The sequence below is a fragment of the Salvelinus sp. IW2-2015 genome, linkage group LG22, assembly GCF_002910315.2.
Source record: "Salvelinus sp. IW2-2015 linkage group LG22, ASM291031v2, whole genome shotgun sequence".
In the NCBI taxonomy this organism is placed as follows: domain Eukaryota; kingdom Metazoa; phylum Chordata; class Actinopteri; order Salmoniformes; family Salmonidae; genus Salvelinus; species Salvelinus sp. IW2-2015.
In genome coordinates this window covers 739,440-751,499 of record NC_036862.1, presented here as the reverse complement: position 1 = coordinate 751,499, position 12,060 = coordinate 739,440, and the positions used below count along the sequence as shown (strand labels likewise).

General features: G+C 41.6%; 1 protein-coding gene across 3 annotated transcripts in view; it reads right to left on the bottom strand.

The window, feature by feature from the left end:
* LOC111982641 (NADPH--cytochrome P450 reductase) overlaps nt 1–4,524 on the bottom strand; it is a 34,314-nt gene extending 29,790 nt beyond the window's left edge. The window contains exon 1 of one of the 3 annotated variants that reach the window (XM_024014241.2): nt 4,418–4,524. The gene's annotated coding sequence lies outside the window, so the exon portion shown is untranslated. Of the gene's footprint in view, nt 1–3,093; nt 3,118–4,417 lie in introns of those variants that run through there. The other 2 variants (XM_070433918.1, XM_024014244.2) reach the window with 2 other exon arrangements.
* Between the last annotated feature and the right edge of the window lie 7,536 nt (nt 4,525–12,060).

Here is a 12,060-nt window from a genome sequence, read left to right as displayed (position 1 = left end):
AAAAGTGTGAGTCAGATAGCAAGAAAAAAAGAAAAAAAAACGACCATACTGCTCCCACTCCTACTGGCTTTTGCAGTCACTGACATTACTCTTGAAGTTTCCGGTAATAGGCTACACGAGGAGTCGGCAACCTTTCTCATGTGGAATGCCAATTTATCTTACCATTTCTACTGATCTGCGTGCCAGTTACGATTAAGCCAGGGAGTGCTTGGGGATAAAAATAAAGAGGAAGCAGCCTGCACAAAAGGGCAGAGAACGGAAAGGGAAGCGTGTGTTATGAAGAGTGTGAGAAGAGAGAAATATCTGTCTGATTACCCCCACTGTGTACCGAACCGGTTTGGCTAAGGACCCAAGTTTTTGGATTACCCCTGGAGAACGGAACAGACAATGAGAACGGATTGTGAAATGGTTGATGAATTCCCCCAATGTGCAAAAATCCCTAATAAAACATTTGCATTCTAAACGAAACAAAAAAAAGAAAATGTCCCTTTTTCAGGACCCTGTCTTCCAAAGATAGTTCGTAAAAATTCAAATAACTTCACAGATCTTCATTGTAAAGGATTTAAACAGTTTGCCATGCTTGTTCAATGAACCATAAACAATTAATGAACATGCACATGTGGAACGGTCGTTAAGACAAACAGTTTACAGACGGTAGGCAATTACGGTCACAGTTATGAAAACTTAGGACCTTTCTACTGACTCTGAAAAACACCAAAATAAAGAATGTGCCTTAGGCATGCTGTAATGACCCATGAGGACTGCAGATGTGGCCAGGGCAATAAATTGCAATGTCCGTACTGTGAGGCGCCTAAGACAGCGCTACAGGGAGACAGGACGGACAGCTGATCGTCCTCGCAGTGGCAGACCACGTGTAACACCTACACAGGATCGGTACATCCGAACATCACACCTGCGGGACAGGTACAGGATGGCAACAGCAACTGCCCGAGTTACACCAGGAATGCACAATCCCTCCATCAGTGCTCAGACTGTCCGCAATAGGCTGAGAGAGGCTGGACTGAGGGCTTGTAGGCCTGTTGTAAGGCAGGTCCTCACCAGACATCACCGGCAACAACGTCACCTATGGGCACAAACCCACCGTCGCTGGACCAGACAGGACAAGCAAAAAGTGCTCTTCACTGACGAGTCACGGTTTTGTCTCACCAGGGGTGATGGTCGGATTCGCATTTATCGCCGAAGGAATGAGCGTTACACCGAGGCCTGTACTCTGGAGCGGGATCGATTTGGAGGTGGAGGGTCCGTCATGGTCTGGGGTGGTGTGTCACAGCATCATCGGACAGAGCTTGTTGTCATTGCAGGCAATCTCAAAGCTGTGCGTTACAGGGAAGATATCCTCCTCCCTCATGTGGTATCCTTCCTGCAGGCTCATCCTGACATGACCCTCCAGCATGACAATGCCACCAGCCATACTGCTCGTTCTGTGCGTGATTTCCTGCAAGACAGGAATGTCAGTGTTCTGCCATGGCCAGCGAAGAGCCCGGATCTCAATCCCATTGAGCACGTCTGGAACCTGTTGGATCGGAGGGTGAGGGCTAGGGCCATTCCCCCCAGAAATGTCAGGGAACTTGCAGGTGCCTTGGTGGAAGAGTGGGGTAACATCTCACAGCAAGACCTGGCAAATCTGGTGAAGTCCATGAGGAAGAGATGCACTGCATTCCTTAATGCAGCTGGTGGCCACAACAGATACTGACTGTTGACCCCCTCCCCCCCCTACATGTCTGTGGAACTTGCTCAGTTTCAACTTGCTCAGTCTCAGTTGTTGAATCTTATGTTCATACAAATATTTACACATGTTAAGTTTGCTGCAAATAAACACAGTTGACAGTGAGAGGACGTTTCTTTTTTTCTGAGTTTAGTTTGTATAAAGTGTATAAAGTTTAAACATGGCTCTGGGCTAATGGCCTGTCGAGATTTCTAACTTTATAATGAAACATGAAGAATAAATGCTAAGTTGTAAGAGCAGGGTTATTGTTGTTGACAGCCTATGCTGATTAATGTTTAGCAATTCACATGTAATGCCCACGTCTGCCAGAGTGCAACAGGTCACAGGAGTTCATATCATGCCTCTTTCCTTATCTTGAGGTTCATGAGCTACCATATCGCTCATTTATTAACTTTGGACAAAATAGACAAATTAAAACAGCCATCAAACAATATACCTAATAAAACAATGCCTCAATGTATTATTACACTAATAACAAGAGACAGGAACTAAGTTCAGTTTAGCCCAGGAACTACTCTAAAGGAGCTTACCATTACTCCCTAAGGTCCAAGGACTTTATATGTTATTTTCAGAGATAGACTGGCTCTGGCAGCCAAATACTCCATCTAAACGTGAATCGATGCTCAAATTGCGATACGGTTATAGAAACACAAAGCCCTTTACTTTCATATCACATCAAAATAATTTCGCTAATGTAAAAAAATATACACGGTTTTAACCGGCTTTAATCATCACAGTTGCAGTAACAGTATTTTTCAATGACAACACGTTTCTGGCGGACTTCTTCAGTTACACACAGGTATTCAGAGCATGCTAGATAGCTAATTAGCACGGTCTTTTGTCTTCCGTAAACACGCGCTGTAACAGAGATATGGCCGTGTGGGAACACTAACCCTATAAAAAGTGTATCAATTAAACCTTGTTTAAAAAAAAATTCTAGCTGGTATGAAAGATAAAGAAAATTCTTATGCATCCAAAACCATACCTCAAGCGATGTGTCTCAATGTTCAAACAGAGCGTCGGGGTTCTTAACAAAACATCCCCGTTCAGAAGACGCCTTCATCTAATGACTTGTGTAATGGAACAGAGTAATGATCAAGAGCTACATTCAGTCAAGCGATGCCCAGAGATCTTTTTTTTAAATATAATTGCTTGAAAAAATGTGTAGCTTGGCTGCTGAGGCAAGGAGACCCCTAGCTCCGCTAAAACCATTTACAACTTTGTGCTGTTTTCAAGGGATTGTTAAATATTTGGTTTTAATATCATGACTTCTTCAAGAGCATAGTCAGAAGTACACATTGCCGATTATTGCAAAAGTAGTTTCATCAAGGTTATACAGCCAGTACCTGCCTGATGTTCACGGTCAGTCAACATCAATTGATAAAGTAATTTCAGATACGTGAGGGTAGCCCAACCATTTGGCATGTAGCTAGCTATGCAAACAACGTGTCATTTAGCTTGCTTCATCAGAGATTAGGCTTTTATTTATTTATTTTAAAGCTTGTCATCGGCAAGTCCTCATCCTAGTAAAGTGGTCAGTCAGACTTCTGTCAATACCACTATAGATGGCAAGCAAATCAAACAATATTTGGATATAGCCATCTAACTAACCCTATTGACGTGATGTTATTAGCTAGCTAGCCAATTTAATGTGGTCAGTCGAATAGACGTGGTCCATCAATCAATCAATGTAGCCTAGCTATCATGTCTGTCAGCCGCAATCGTGATTAAACACTTAAAACCCATGTTGAAAAGGGGATAATGTCAGGCAGGCCTACGTTGGTTGGATAAAAAAAAAGTACATTAGGTCTACTTATCACTATGTTTAGCCAACTGTACAACGTTTCTACAGGTAGCTTCCAAAGTAAACATGATCAAGTATCGTTAATAGTAACATTACATCGGCAAATGCGCCCTTCTGCTGCTTGACAGGCAGAGCGCACAAAGGGTTGGAAAGTAACCTAAACCACCTCATCAGGTATCACTTCTTCACTTATTTTATCACTCAAATATCAAATTTATGGTGGCCAATATTGAGAGATATCGTCAGGCTACCCTCACGTATCTAAAATTGTGATCAATTGATGTTTACTGATCATGAAAAGCATCCAGTTAACTTACTTGCTGTATAATCGGACATTTGTCGTTCTGACTATGCTCTACAAGTGATGATATTACAACCAAATACTGTTGTTAACATGTATTTAACAATGCCTTAAAAAGGCACGCAGTTTTATTGATAACGACCAATATAACTTCGAATAGAGCTTGACCACGACATTAGCAATCAAACATCAAATCATACAACTACTAGCTGACTCTCCAAAGAAAGTGACAAGTGGCAAAGCTGTTAACTAAAAACAGGGTTTGGTATATCAGTAAGTGAACTAGCTTAAACTAAATAGTAAGCTATAGAAATGAATATTTAGCCATTGGCTAGAAGCTAACGTTAACTGTACTTGCTGAAAAGTTTGTTAGTTGTACTTCCTTGACAGTTGGCTAGGTTATGTAGCAAGCCTTGTCGAGCTAGCTAAGTTTGAATGAAATTTGATTAGAAATTAGCTTTATTACAATCCATTCTCATGACATTAATCCTCAGTGCTGCCAGAGAAACAGCACTTCAGTATATTAAACATTTCCACATCGCTAGACTTTCAGTTAGCTACTTACCTTCCAGTCTTCACTGTCAACAAAAAGCACAACACAATGCAGAAACTTCACGCAATGCTATGACTCTGAAGGACTAAACCAAACCAGTTTTCTCAAGGGGTGTAGTATTTCCTACTCAAGAGTGGACATACACGTCACGACAGGCTATCTGTAGTCAAGGTCAGATCACTTGTACAGAAAGACATCAAATAATCACCCATTCTCTTTGTCTAACAATTCAATTAACTATGCTTAGTTACTTATTAAAAACGATTTTCTTAGTATCTCACTTTGCAGAATACACATTTTAAGAAATGGACTAGTCCATAAAGACGTTACCCAATGACTTTGTAACCGTAATAATAAATCACAGATCACAGTGCAGTGGTCCAGGGGTCAAGGTTATGTATCCACCGAATAGTACAAAGTGTCTTCACATCTCTGAAGCAAGTTACCTTCAGTCATATTGAAAGATTAGTGTGTATTTTGATTGGTGATAGTAACAAGGACAGATAGCAGTATAGCACGACCTGAACCCAGTGGTGTAAAGTACTTAAGTAAAAATACTTTAAAGTACTAATTAAGTAGTTTTTTTTAGGTATCTGTTCTTTACTGTACTATTTATATTTTTGACCAACTTTTACTTCACTACATTCCTAATGAAAATAATTTACTTTTTACTCCCTACATTTTCCCTGACACCCAAAGTACTCGTTACATTTTGAACGCATAGCAGGAAAGGAAAATTGTCTAAATTCACACACTTATCAAGAGAACATTCCTGGTCATCTATACTACCTCTGATCTGGCAGACTCACTGAACACAAATGCTTCGTTTGTAAAGATGTCCGAGTGTTGGAGTGCTCCTTGAGTCATTTTCTATTAAGGTATCTTTACATTTACTCAAGTAAAAGTGGATATAGCCATCTAGTTTATCCCCTGAAAGTTAGCAAACCAACCATATTGACATGATCTGTTATTAGCTAGCTAGCCAATTTGATGTGGTCAGTCAAATAGACATAGTCCATCAATGTAGCCTAGCTCTCATGTCTGTAAGCCGCAATCGTGATTAAACACGATTGTTTTTCGTGATTAAACACGAAAAACAATGTAGAAAGGGGATAATGTTAGGCAACTTAACTAGGTAGGTAGGCAGCCCCCCACACACATGGTATATAATATATTATTTTAGCAATAAGAGGCCATGTTATTGCACAATCCCAATCACACTGTGACTATTATTCTATCCTTTTTTTTTGTTTAAATGACTGAAATGTCTAAGCCACGCCATAAAAATGCTGAAATGCTGTGCCATTATTGTATTGAGCAGAAACATATTCATATTTAACCCATTCAGAAATCTCCATGATTATAGAAAGTTCTGGAGAAGCTCTTATGGAGAAAATCAGCTGATGCAGTTTCTGTGTACCCTCTTCATCTCTCCATCTCACTGACCCTTGGGTTTTGCCTGGTCCTTGCTCCTGAACTTGGTGTGGACTACTGCAACAGTAGTGAGGAAGTTGCCCATGAACAGAATGAGGAAGGAGATCCCACACATTGAGACCTAGAATGACATAGCAGAAATTGTGAATATTGTCGTAAGATGGGGGAAGACAGCTTTTTTATTATTATATTGTCTGCATTTATGGATGGGAGACTTATCAAAAGGGCATAATACGTTTAATTAAGAAATCAACACTTTAAAAGCAACCCCAAGAAACAGTACAGATGAAGATTAAAAATTCAGCCCTACTGTACATTTTACTGTATAAATTATTGTTGAAAACAAGTCTAGGTTGGAACTGTTGCTGTTACAAGTAATAATTTTTATTCTGAACTGGAATAAACTGATTGAAGCAAGATGCTTTTTGAGACAAACACTTACACAGTTCTGGGTTGCTCATCTGCAGCAGGAAGCGGTCTCCTGCCTGAGAAAGCAGTAGATGTTCTGATCCAGTTTGGCACCACATACCTATGCAAGTCAGGGTTCTCAAGTACAGAAACAGTGTCAATGCTGAGCATGACCTCAGTGTTGCACTGTCAAAAACTGAGCCCAGAATAGACCTGCTTGTTGAAAACTTCAACCAGCCACAGACCTCTCATTAGGACTGTGTGTATGTTTGTGTTTTCTGGTCTACATCTGTGTGATGTGATCAATCAGTTTATTCAAATTCAGAATAAAACATATGTATTTTAAGAGCAACAGTTCCAACCTAGATTTTCTATCAACAATAACTTATACAGTAAGATGTACAGTAGGCCTGAATTTGTTATCTGTACTGTTACTTAGGGTTGCACGATCAAAAAGCCTGTGTCTGTTCTATTATACATCTGTGTGACGTGATCAATCCGTTTATTCCAGTTCAGAATGAAATTATTTATTGTATTTTAACAGCAACAGTTCCAACCTAGACAGGTATGTAAGAGTGTTTTTAATGGGGAAAAATAAACATAAATATATTTATGGATATTTCATTGTTGTTTGTTTTTGTTTATACTGCATTTTCTTTAGGCATAATGTACCGATATTTACGTATAGTTGCATATTTTCCTAAGCTTGGGTCCCAGGAAAACACATAATTTCTCATTTGGGTCCCAGTCTGAAAAAGTTTAAGAACCCCTGCTTTACAGTCTTGGAGCCGATCCATCCTGAACAGAGAGAGTCCGTTGTAGAGTTGCCAAAACTGCAACACAAAACATCAATTACCTACTTTACACACACATATTAAATACACACAAAACAATTAAGTAATACAAAACGCATGCACGCACACACACACACAAAACCCCAAATGCCAGGTCAATCAAATGTTTAGGGCAGAACTGGGTTCAAATAATTTGAGCACTTGTTTGAGTCTGCCTGGAGTGCCAGATGGGCAGGGTTTGCAGTTTTGGGACTATTTTATTGGTTTATTAAGCCAGGCAACCTCAAACAGGCACATATAAATGATTTGAAATGATTATTTCAAGTTTAAAACCCAGGTCTGATTCAAGAGCCTCTAAAACATGACAACATGAGCATAATTCTACAATATAACTGAAGATTTACAGTGCCTTCAGAAAGTATTCACACCCCTTGACTTTTCCCACATTTTGTTGTCTTTAGCCTGAATTTAAAATTGATAAAATTAAGATTGTGTCACTGGCCTACACACAATACCCCATTATGGCAAGCCTAAATAGGTTCAGGAGTAAAAATGTGCTTAACCAGTCACATAAGTTGCATGGATTTATTCTGTGTTCAATAATAGTGATTTACATTTATTTATGACTAACCTATCTCTATACCCCACACATACAATTATCTGTAAGGTCTCTCAATCGAGCAGTGAAGGTCAAGCACATATTCAATCACAAAGACCAGGGTGGTTTTTCAATGCCTCGCAAAGAAGGGCACCAATTGGTAGATGTGTCATTTAAAAAAAATAATAACTGATGCTGAATATTCTTTTGAGCATGGTGAAGTTATTAATTACACTTTGGAAGGTTTATCAATACAGCCATTCACTACAAAGATACAGGCGTGCCTCCTAACTCAGTTGCCGGACAGGAAGGAAACTGCTCAATAATTTCACCATGATTTTTTTAAAACAGTTAGAGTTTAATGGTTGAGATATGAGAAAACAGAGGATGGATCAACAACATTGTAGTTAGTACACAATACTAACCTAAATTACAGAGTAAAAAGTAGGAAGCCTGTATATAATACAAATAATCCACAATGTGTATCCTGTATGCAACAAGGCACTGAAGTAATACTGCAAAAATGTGGCAAAGAAATTAACTTTATGTCCTGAATACAAAGTGTTATGTTTGTGGCAAATCCAACAACACATTGCTGAGTACCTACCACTCTTCATATTTTCAAGCATGGTGGTGGCTGCATCATGTTATGGGTATGCTTGTTATCGGCAAGGACTATGGAGTTTTTTTTAGACAAATAAACAGAATACTTCTAAGCACAGGCAAAATCTTAGAGAAAAACCTGCTTCAGTCTTCTTTAACAGACACTGGGAGACGAATTATCACTTTTCATCAGGACAATAACCTAAAACACGAGGCCAAATCTACACTGGAATTGCTTATCAAGACAACATTGAATGTTCTTGAGTGGCATAGTTGGTTGTGACATAAAATCGGCTTGATAATCTATGGCAAGATTTGGAAATGACTTTCTAGCAATGATCAACAACCAACTTGACAGAGCTTGAAGAATTTTAAAGCAATAATGGGCAAATATTGTACAATCCATGTGTGCAAAGCTCTTAGACTTACCCAAAAAGAGTCACAGCTGTAATCACTGCCAAAAGTGTTTGTAACATGTGTTGTCTCAGGGTGGTGAATACTTGCTGCCGAATGTATGTAGTCATTGAACACTGGTCACTTTAATATTGTTTACATACTTACCCCCTTCAAATGTATATACTGTATTCTAGTCAAGGCTCATCTTATATAACTACTGCCGTACACACCTTTTCTTTTCATATACTATCCATATCAAATCAAATGTATTTATATAGCCCTTCTTACATCAGCTGAAACTCAGCCTAAAACCCCAAACAGCAAGCAATGCAGGTGTAGAAGCACGGTGGCTAGGAAAAACTCCCTAGAAAGGCCAAAACCTAGGAAGAAACCTAGAGAGGAACCAGGCTATGAGGGGTGGCCAGTCCTCTTCTGGCTGTGCCGGATGGAGATTATAACAGAACATGACCAAGATGTTCAAATGTTCATAAATGACCAGCATGGTCAAATAATAATAATCACAGTAGTTGTCGAGGGTGCAGCAAGTCAGCACCTCAGGAGTAAATGTCAGTTGGCTTTTCATTAAGAGTATCTCTACCGCTCTTGCGGTCTCTAGAGAGTTGAAAACAGCAGGTCTGGGACAGGCAGCACGTTCGGTAAACAGGTCAGGGTTCCATAGCCGCAGGCAGAACAGTTGAAACTGGAGCAGCAGCACAGCCAGGTGGACTGAGGACAGCAAGGAGTCATCATGCCAGGTAGTCCTGAGGCATGGTCCTAGGGCTCAGGTCCTCCGAGAGAGAGAAAGAGAGAATTAGAGAGAGCATACTTAAATTCACACAGGACACCGGATAAGACAGGAGAAGTACTCCAAATATAACAAACTGACCCTAGCCTCCCAACACAAACTACTGCAGCATAAATACTGGAGGCTTAGTGTCTATACACCCCATCATACATATACAGCGCCTTCGGAAACTATTCAGACGCCTTGACGTTTCCACATTTTTGGTAGGTTACAGCCTTATTCTAAAATTCATTACAATCTTCACACAATACCCCATTATGAAAAAGCAAAAACTGGATTTCAGACAATTTTGCTCATTTACAAAAAAAGAAAAATATATCACATTTATTAAAGATTTCAGACCCTTTACTCAGTACTTTTTTGAAGCACTTTTGGCAGCGATTACAGCCTTCAGTACTCTTGGGTATAATGCTACAAGATTGGCACACCTGTATTTGGGGAGTTTCTCTCATTCTTCTCTGCAGATCCTCTCAAGCGCTGTCAGATTGGATGGGGAGTGTCACTGCACAGCTATTTTCAGGTCATTCAGGCCAAAGAGTTCAATCTTGGTTTCATCAGACCAGAGAATCTTGTTTTTCATGGTCTGAGGTCGCTTTCCACAAACTCCAAGCAGGCTGTCATTGTCACATTCGTCGTAACGATGAGACCAAGGCGGAGCGGGATGTGAATACATTATTTTTTAATTAACAAATGAAACACTAAACAAACTAACAAAACAACAAAACGAACGTGAAGCTATAAATAACTGAGTGCTGACATGCAACTACACATAGACAATAACCCACAAAACCAAAATGGAAAATGGCAACCTAAATAGGATCCCCAATCAGAGACAACAATAAACAGCTGCCTCTGATTGGGAACCAATTCAGGCCACCATAAACCTACATTTACCTACACATACAAAAAACCCATAGATAAACAACAACCCTAGACAAGACAAAAACACACACCCTCGTCACACCCTGACCTGACCAAAATAATACAGAAAACATAGATAACTAAGGTCAGGGCGTGGAACAGTATTCTCGCCGGTGTTTGGAGGATAGGTCACGTCCCCGTTCGCCGCACCATGGTATTTTGCCACGTAGTAGCGAGAACATGATCCCCCCCCAAAGGTGCGGACTCCCGATCGCAAACGTAAACTTATAGGGGAGGGTCCGGGTGGGCATCTACCCACGGTGGCGGCTCTGGTTCTGGATGGCCGCCCATCTTTACACTGGTCCCTTTGCCTTTGTTGAGCTGAACCGTGGCTCATCGCCAGAGACGCCGGGCTGGGGACGTCGCTGGAGACGCCGGGCTGGGGACCGTCGCTGGAGACGCGGGCTGGGGACGCGTCGCTGGACCCGGGCTGGGACCGTCGCTGGAGCTTCCGGACTGGGGACCGTCGCTGGAGGTTCCGGACTGGGACCGTCGCTGGAGGTTCCGGACTGGGACGTCGTGGAGGTTCCGGACTGTGGCGCGGTCGGACTGTGGCCCGTCGTTGGAGGTTACGAACTGTGAACTGTCGCCGGAAGCTCTGGACTGGGTACCGTCGCCGGACGCTCTGGACTGGGTACCGTCGCCGGACGCTCTGGACTGCCGAGGCGCACTGTAGGCCTGGTGCGTGGTGCCGGAACTGGTGGTACCGGGCTGAGGACACGCACCTCAGGGCGAGTGCGGAGAGGAGGAACAGGACGTATTGGACTCTGGAGGCGCACTGGAGGTCTGGAGTGTAGAGCTGACACAATCCGTTCTGGCTGGATGTTTATTTTCGCCCTGCAAATGCACGCACTGGGCTGTGAAACACTAAACAAACTAACAAAACAACAAAACGAACATGAAGCTATAAATAACTGAGTGCTGACATGCAACTACACATAGACAACTACACATAGACAACAACCCACAAAACCAAAATGGAAAATGGCAACCTAAATAGACATACAAAAACCCCATAGATGAACAACAACCCTAGACAAGACAAAACACACATACCCACCCTTGTCACACCCTGACCTGACCAAAATAATATAGAAAACATAGATAACTAAGGTCAGGGCGTGACAGTCATGTGACTTTTACTGAGAAGTTGCTTCCGTCTGGTCACTCTACCACAAAGGCCTGATTGGTGGAGTGCTGCAGAGATGGGAGAACCTTCCAGAAGGACAACCATCTCCACAAAGGAACTCTAGAGCTCTGTCAGAGTGACCATCGGGTTCTTGGTCACCTCCCTGACCAAGGCCCTTCTCCCCCGATTGCTCAGTTTGGCCGGGCGGCCAGCTCTAGGGAGAGTCTTGGTGGTTCTTGGGGACCTTCAATGCTGCAGACAATTTTTGGTAGCCTTCCCCAGATCTATGCCACGACACAATCCTGTCTCCGAGCTCTATGGACAATTCCTCCGACCTCATGGCTTGGTTTTTGCTCTGACACGCATTGTCAACTCTGGGACCTTATATAGACAGGTGTGTGCCTTTCAAAATCATGTCCAATCAATTGAATTGACCACAGGTGGACTCCAATCAAGTTGTAGAAACATCTGAAGGATGATCAATGGAAACGGGATGCACCTGAGCTCAATTTCAAGTCTCATAGCAATGGGTCTGAATACTATGTAAATAAGGTATCTGTTTTTTTT